Genomic DNA, 8,237 nt, shown 5'->3' with positions numbered 1-8,237 from the left:
CTTTGAATATATAGTTTTCAAGTGTATTGTATTATCTTTATGTTTATAATTTTTAGTCAATAATATATGTTATTATTTTGGTCAAAAATTAACAACAATGATTTCGTAACCAAATTAGTAGAATGAGACTTGGTGCTTGCTTGAAATGAATAATAAACCGTTAAAGTGCTTGAACACGGAGATTTGTTGCGAGGAAAAAACACGTTATCCTTAGGATAACAAGAAAAAAACCTCGAGCGGTGAAAACTATCACCACCGATTTATTAATAAAAAGTGGTTACAAGTGGTAGAGCTAGTCGGATCGTGTTACAGAATACAAGTACTAGTAAGTCTCGTGTGCTAAAAAAGTGTGTCTATTGTGATCCATAATCTAGCTCTATTTATACAAATAATAAGCTAACAAAATTTCCTAAAATTCCGGAGATGATTGACTCCTATTTAGTCACGTTTCCTTTTTTACCACGTCCTATTAACTGCAAGTGCGGATCTTTAGGCAATCATGGCGACATCTTTTGACCAGGTAAACGAGGAAAGGCTGCGAGCTGCGAACAAACTGTTAGTCATATAACATATTTAGGATACCCGTTACCTTGTAGGATACCTTGTCTTGAAGTTGTCCTGAACATACTGTTTGTTGAGGATGCCGAAAATCCGAGCCCTAACAGTTATGATTTTGTTTTTTTGATTATATGTTTCGTTTTTTAAAAGACCCAAGTAGTTTCAAATTGATATAACAAAAAAGATGTTAATTAATTAACTATATAATTGTTTATATTTAAATTGTTATAAATGTCTTATGACTTTGTATTAACAGTGTATGAGTGTATGATAAGTATATAGCATTAAATTTATACTTTAATTATTTATTAAGTATTTAATTTTAATTAATTACCTATTCAGTACATGAATTTCAAGTCAGTTAATAATAAATGTCCAAGATACTGCAAAATTTTAGAGAACAAAATTTTAATAATACATATTAGAGCACTCGAAATCATATCCCCATTATTTGTGAAGGATGTTTTTATAATGAAGTGGTTTAGGATGTTGAGAGAAGAGACAAATATAGTGATTTTTCGGTATATTTGAAAAATTACTCTATAATCTAAATTAAGTAGACACCGCTTTGTAAAGGTGTTTACGGTCCGGTTTTCATGATTTTTAAGTGAAAACGTGAACCAAACCATTAGTAAAAACCGAAATAGTCTAAATAAGCCATACATAAATGCTCAAGTTTGTGCAATTAGCTTTTAGGCTTAGACCAATTTATATTTGTCGTAAGAATATATGTTAAATGCAGTAGCAACTTTAAATTTAATTATGTCTAATAATATATTTGTGTGTATATGTAATACATAATATGATTAAATTATATGGACGGGTACGGCTTTATACAATTCGTTTTGGGTATAAACAATAAACCAAACTGTTCGCTACGGTTTGAAATACTTAAAAATAACCGATCGAAAGCTATGAAAAAACCAACCATGCGACTAAATTGATAACCGGCTTGGATAGTTTCGTAGTTTGTAGCCGAACAGAAAACACCTAAACTCCTTTGTGATAAATGACAAACAAAAAATTATATTAAACTTAAAAAAGACAAAAAGAACATGAGTTACAAACAAAACTTTAAAATTAAACATTAATTACACTACATTAAATTATCGTCCTTTTTTATATTCTATAGTCACTTTGGAGTATGGACCCCACATTTACCACTAAACTGAAAACTTAAGCGATCCTATAAAACCATATGAACTCATCCAGAACATTGTAAACACGATTGACCACCACCATGGCCTTTTCTGTATTCACCCCTCTTGTTGCTTATAGTGAAATTGAAAAACGGCCGGAATATTCAACTGGATCTCCGACCGCCCGGTCATCCTCCCGAAGGGTCCTCGCTAGTTTATTTGTATACATTCTAGTTCTGTCATCGTTGACTGCCGTAATTTACCACCAACTGCTAAAACCTCATGGTAACCAGCATTCGACGGCCACCACAATAATTGCATCAGCGTTGCGGGAGTTTCAGATCAAGCCGTCGACAATAAGAGCGGGTTGGCAGCACAAGGTTGTTGGAGCTGATTATAGTGTTGGATGGCAACGATCTGTTTACCACTTTCAACCCGATAAGAATTTCATTAGTGGTATGCATCAAATAAATATAAAACCATATAAACACTTGTACATAATCATAATGACACAAGTGTTTATGGGGTTACTAGATACTGATTTAAATATATATGTTTTAAATTTTAAATTAAATTATTCACTAATATATATGTTTTACTTTATCTTATCTGTCATGGTTTTGGCTTGATGGATGATGTTTCTCATTTTCTTCTCTTCAAGACCCTAATGGTAAGTATTCTTCTGATGAGAAACTTTTGTTTATTTCATAATCTTTTAGGTTTTATGGAATTCATGTGGATTCAACTTATTTCATTATAAATATATGTAAATAAAAAAAAAATGCTGGATGAGAAGAATACCTCTTAAAAGTATTAAAAGTACCCGTTTGATGGTACAAATATTACATGTGAATACTAATATTTATAAAAGTATAAACTATTAAGTACTTTTGTTAATTGTTTTGTTTAAACAAGATATATACTCATATAAACTATAAATGTGATATTTATAACCATGAAGTGTGATTTGAAATTATTATAAGATGATATAAAGTAGTTATATATTTAATGTAATATAGCGCGCGCGTGTGTGTATATATATATAGGTGCGCACAAAATAAAAATAATTAAAAGTATTTATTATTTTTCAAATGTAATATGCTAATAATACAAATATACAAAAATAAAATTTATTTAGCCTATCTAATATGATTTAATATAATGCAACTAATTTGACATTATGTGATTTAATATATATATATATATAATCAAAATACTTTTATTTATAACTAATAACTATAATAAAAATAAACTATTTATATTCTTTATACACCTAAATATAAATATAAATATATGTGATATAATTATTTTTGTAATGATGTCCTTATGTAAATATATAAAATATAGAGAGCACATAAAAACATTAGTAAATATAACTAGGAAAAAAACAAAACTATTTATACGTTTTATTATAGAGGTAATTATATAAATATGCAGAAGTTAAGTATACATGTTAATTAGAAAAAACAGTTTAATAATATACAATAAGTGGTTGATCAATTAACCAACGGGTGGTGGTTTATCGATAAAGACAAACACTTTAAATAAGTAAGTTTAGAAAGAGGGGGGAGGATTTTAGATTCTAGTCACACAAACGATTGGACTTAAAAGAAATTTATCATTAAAAAAATAGTTGACGAAGAAAGCTTTACAAAGCCAAATAAGCATTACAGATGTAGCAGATAAGCCTAGGCACACGTGTAACTAGTCTGCAAGGGATACATTACAGGTGTAGTAAATCAAACACATAACGGAACTATTTGACCCACCGCTCTACGAAATAGACCCTGACTTGGAATATGTTGTGTACAAAAATATTAAAAAAAAAATAGATATTTTTGGCATGCTTGCATGTGCGTTTACACGTCAGCTTTTGAGTTATCGGTTTAGATTAGCTAAAAAAACACATATTATGAGCAAAATAAATAATATAAGTAGATAATAAATAAACAAGATTTAATTTTTAGTTAAAAATTTATCTTTTTTCATTTTATTAATAGAAGATATAATTAAATAAATTTAAGATTTAATGAAAAATATAAACTTCTTTTAGTAAAAAATCTAAACTCCATAATTGAATTTGGTTTGGATTAGTGAGTTAAAAGTTTTGTAAGGATACCATATTTTAACACCATATTTCAACTTTTCAATTGGTGTTTGTTAAGGGCGTTTAAAAAAAATTCTAATCCGAATGCGTATCAGAAAACATCCGAAAATCCGAATCCGAATCCGAATCCAAATTATCCGAAATTTCGGAAATCTGAATCTCGAATATCCAAATTTTCGGATTCAGATTTGGATAGTGATATTGAAAATTTTTGGATAGTTTGGATGTCTGAAATATTTTTTTAATTATTAAATAATAAATATTATTTATAAATTTCGGATAACTTTTGGATTTTTTGGATAATTTTTCGGATACTTCGGATAATTTTTTTGGATATTTCGGACAATTTTTCAGATACTTCAAATATCCAAAATATTTTTAAAGTGTTTCTTTAATTTTTTACAATTACTATTTTTTTCGGATATTTCATATATTCGAATCATAATCCGATCGAATATTCGAAGTTCGGATATCCGAAGTTTCGGATTTCGATAGTAAACTCTACTATCCGAAATGTCCAGATTTCCGATGTTCGAATAACTGAAAGTCTGAATATTCAATTTTAAACACCCCATGGTACACAGTGTATGCGAACATTGTGAATATGAAAACATGGACAATTGGAAATTGAGTTAAATATTTTACTTTGGAATACAATATACAACTTAATCTATATTGTTAGTTAATTTTTGTTTTCCCTTTTTTTATAGATTATGAATAATAATAATAATAATTTGCATGAAATTCAAGTGCAGGTCCATTATATCATATGAGTTGGTACCATTTATTCTATCAGTATAATCCGCATTCAACAATCTGGGGCAATATCACATGGGGCCATTCAATCTCTAAAGACCTCATCAACTGGTCACACCTCCCTCTAGCCATGGTTCCGGACCACTAGTACGATCTCAAAGGGGTTATGACCGGGTCCGCCACCGTCCTCCCCAACGGTCAAACATGATGTACTACACGGGCAATGCACACGACCTTTCTCAGCTCCAATGCCTTGCTTACCCTGTTAACTCATCCGATCCCTTTCTCATTAACTGGGTCAAATATAAAGCCAACCCGATTCTCGGCCCCCCTCCGGGTGTCGGATTGAAAGACTTCCGAGACCCATCAACTTTGTGGATCGGGCCGGATGGCAAGTACCGAATGGTTATGGGGTCAAAGCACAATAATACTATTGGTTGTGCCCTAGTTTACCACACCACTAATTTCACACATTTTGAATTATTAGATGATGTGCTTCATGCGGTTTCAGGTACGGGAATGTGGGAATGTGTGGACCTTTACCCCGTATCCACCACGAATACATATGGGTTGGATATGTCGAGTTATGAGCCGGATGCTAAATATGTCCTGAAGCAAAGTGGGGATGAAGATAGGCATGATTGGTATGCAATCGGGTCGTACGACCCCGTAAAAGATAAATGGTATCCAGATGATCCGGAGCTGGATTTGGGTATCGGGTTGAGATATGATTATGGAAAGTTTTATGCATCAAAGACGTTTTATGACCCGAGTAAGAGAAGATGGGTGTTATGGGGCTACATTGGAGAAACAGATCTTCCACAAGATGACATTAAAAAGGGATGGGCAAATATGTTGGTAATAATTAAAAATCCCTTATCGCTTTTAGTGTGTGTGTGTGTGTGTGTGTATATATATATATATGTAGCCTCAACAAGCCTCGTGTAAATAACACCGACTTATTTGCTTTGTTTTTTGGATACTAACATTTACTTTCGTACGTTCGGATTGCGGTGTGCACATATAATGCGTATATGTGTGGGTCATCGGGGTGCAAAAGTGAAATTGCACAAATTTTGACGTTATTTCACTAATTTTGTGAAGTAACGTTAAAAGTGGCGGAAGGTTAATTATGCATCATATGGCGGCGTTGATGGCCGAAAGACAAGTGTACACACCATTCAGCAGGTGTCCCGATGGTTGAGTACCACATGCCTTATTTCTAAGGCATGATGCAAAACTACTATTGAGTCGGGGGTCACATCTTACCCTTCTCAAATCATATCATAGCTTTGCTGATTTACTGAGTACGATGATGACAACGACTACATTTACTTTTGATTAAAAATTAATAATTATTTATTTCTTTAAAAAGAATTATTTAATTTTTAGTAATTTATTTACTTATTATAAAAGACATTGAAATTTTATTAAAAATAATTAATTCTCATCATAAATTACTAGTATTTTACCTTTTGTTCATTTATCATAGAATGTTCCAAGAACCGTGGTGTTGGATCTAAAGACACAGACTAACTTTATCCAATGGCCCGTCGAGGAAACAGAGACATTGAGATCTGAAATGTATGATGAATTCAAAGAAGTTGAGTTAAGGCCCGGATCGCTTGTACCACTTGATATAGGCTCTGCTGCAGAGGTAAATAATATGTTACAGACTTGTATAATATTATACTTAGGTCTTTGAAAATTTTAAATTTCACTCTAAGTTACGTAATTATTTCACTTGTCTATTTAACCCCATAGCTAAAATTTTTATATATACCACTGATATACTAACACTCAAGTTGTCATTAACTTATATTTGATATGACGATGCTTACAGTTGGACATAAGTGCCTCATTTGAGGTAGATAAAACTTTGTTGGATGTAGCTTTAGAAGCAGATGTGTTCAACTGTACCACGAGCGAAGGTTCAGCCATGAGGGGTGTTTTGGGACCATTTGGGGTCGTGGTTCTAGCCGATGCAACGCTTTCAGAACAAACTCCTATTTATTTCTATATTGCAAAGAATATTGATGGTACATCAAGAACGTATTTTTGTGCTGATGAATCAAGGTTGGTGTTAGACACTGCCATTTTTCTTTCATTTTTATTTTCTTATTAATTTGTTTCATTTACATTTAACTAAATAACTCTTATGGAATTCACATTATGTAGATCATCAAAGCTCTCAGATGTGGGCAAAATTGTATATGGAAGTACTGTTCCTCTCCTCCATGATGAAAACTACAATATGAGGTTATTGGTATGTGATTTTTACAGGTTATTGGTATGTGAAACTAAAAATCGTAACACTAAATAAAAATCAAAATTTGAATATATGTCGACAAACATAAGGATGCGTGCGTGCACACACAAAAATATGTGTAAACAAACACACACTTAAGGTGTTATGTATATAACCAACTATAAAAGAAAACTACTAGAAATATAAACACTTGTTAACTTTTATTTTATATAAAATATAAAAGATAGGCATGTAACTACGTATTCAACACTTTTTTCTCTTGCACTCTACCTCACCACAATCATGTATAAAGGGGGAAAGGATACTTATAGGTACTGCTATCCTTATATCAGCCAATGTTACACGGTCATCTTATTTATACCCTTAAGTTTCACAAACCATAAATTATCAGTAGCACCTACCCTATAACTTTTATTTTTTGAATTTAAGATAAATAAAAAAGTAAACGTAATTAAAATTAGAATTTCATTAAAAATTAAAAATAGTACATAATTGAACACCATAAAAATAAACTACAACAATTCAAAAAAAAAAAAAATAAAAAAAATACAAACTAAATTGTGAAGATTTGGGTGAATAAAAATGGTGAAAAGTTTGAATGAACAAATATAATGAAGGGTTAGTTCTATTTAAGTGTGATAATAACTTGCAATTGGTTGGTTATTAATTCATGTTAACTTTTCAAAGAAACAATTTTAATTATTTGGCAAACCTTTACCATGCATGGAATGAAGCCATGTGCATTACCCACATGGGATGGTAGCGATATAATCATATAGTTTGAAAGCCATACACCCTACTCATATAGATGTCTCGTCCTCTCTAACTATTTTTGTAGGTTAAAGCAAGTTATGTATATCTATGTGTATAAATATATGCTAATAAATAATAATGAATTAATGCGTGCAGGTGGACCATTCAATCATAGAAAGCTTTGCGCAAGGAGGAAGAACGGTGATCACATCAAGAGTGTATCCTACAAAGGCAATATATGATGCAGCAAAAGTATTTTTGTTCAACAATGGCACTGGTATCACCTTTAAGGCATCTCTCAAGATATGGAAGATGGGTGGGGCTAAACTAAACCAGTTTCCCCTTTAGTTTTTTTGTTGTGTTTGGTAGTTTTCTAAGTTTGTTTTATTTGGTTTATCCTTGTAACTGTAAATATTCGTATTTTCAGTTACCGAATTAGCTAAATGGAAATTAATGTTTTAAATTTTAACTTTAAATCGACATTTTATATGGTTAATTATGGTACTTTTATCTTTATGTTTAGATAATTTTTCTTTATAAAATTTCAACAATTTTGTATCACAAAGTTTATTATATCGGCTACCCACATACAAACACAGGTGCGTATGTCAAAACACGTTGATCAGACATGGGTGTCGCATCTTTTGTTGTTTAC

General features: G+C 31.3%; 1 pseudogene across 1 annotated transcript; it reads left to right on the top strand.

Moving 5' to 3' along the window:
• Window positions 1–1,605: 1,605 nt before the first annotated feature.
• LOC143633936 (beta-fructofuranosidase, soluble isoenzyme I-like) lies at window positions 1,606–8,034 on the top strand (annotated as a pseudogene). The gene is made up of 7 exons (XR_013153759.1): window positions 1,606–2,153; window positions 2,359–2,367; window positions 4,560–5,418; window positions 6,053–6,217; window positions 6,404–6,636; window positions 6,739–6,826; window positions 7,739–8,034. The product of XR_013153759.1 is annotated as a beta-fructofuranosidase, soluble isoenzyme I-like (transcript).
• The last annotated feature ends 203 nt before the right edge of the window (window positions 8,035–8,237 follow it).

Source organism: Bidens hawaiensis, unplaced genomic scaffold (genome assembly GCF_021521415.1).
Source record: "Bidens hawaiensis isolate Kalapana, Puna unplaced genomic scaffold, B.hawaiensis_p1.1 tig00006950_1, whole genome shotgun sequence".
NCBI classification, from domain to species: domain Eukaryota; kingdom Viridiplantae; phylum Streptophyta; class Magnoliopsida; order Asterales; family Asteraceae; genus Bidens; species Bidens hawaiensis.
Note: the sequence above shows the minus strand (reverse complement) of the source record. Positions and strands in the feature narration are given on the sequence as shown.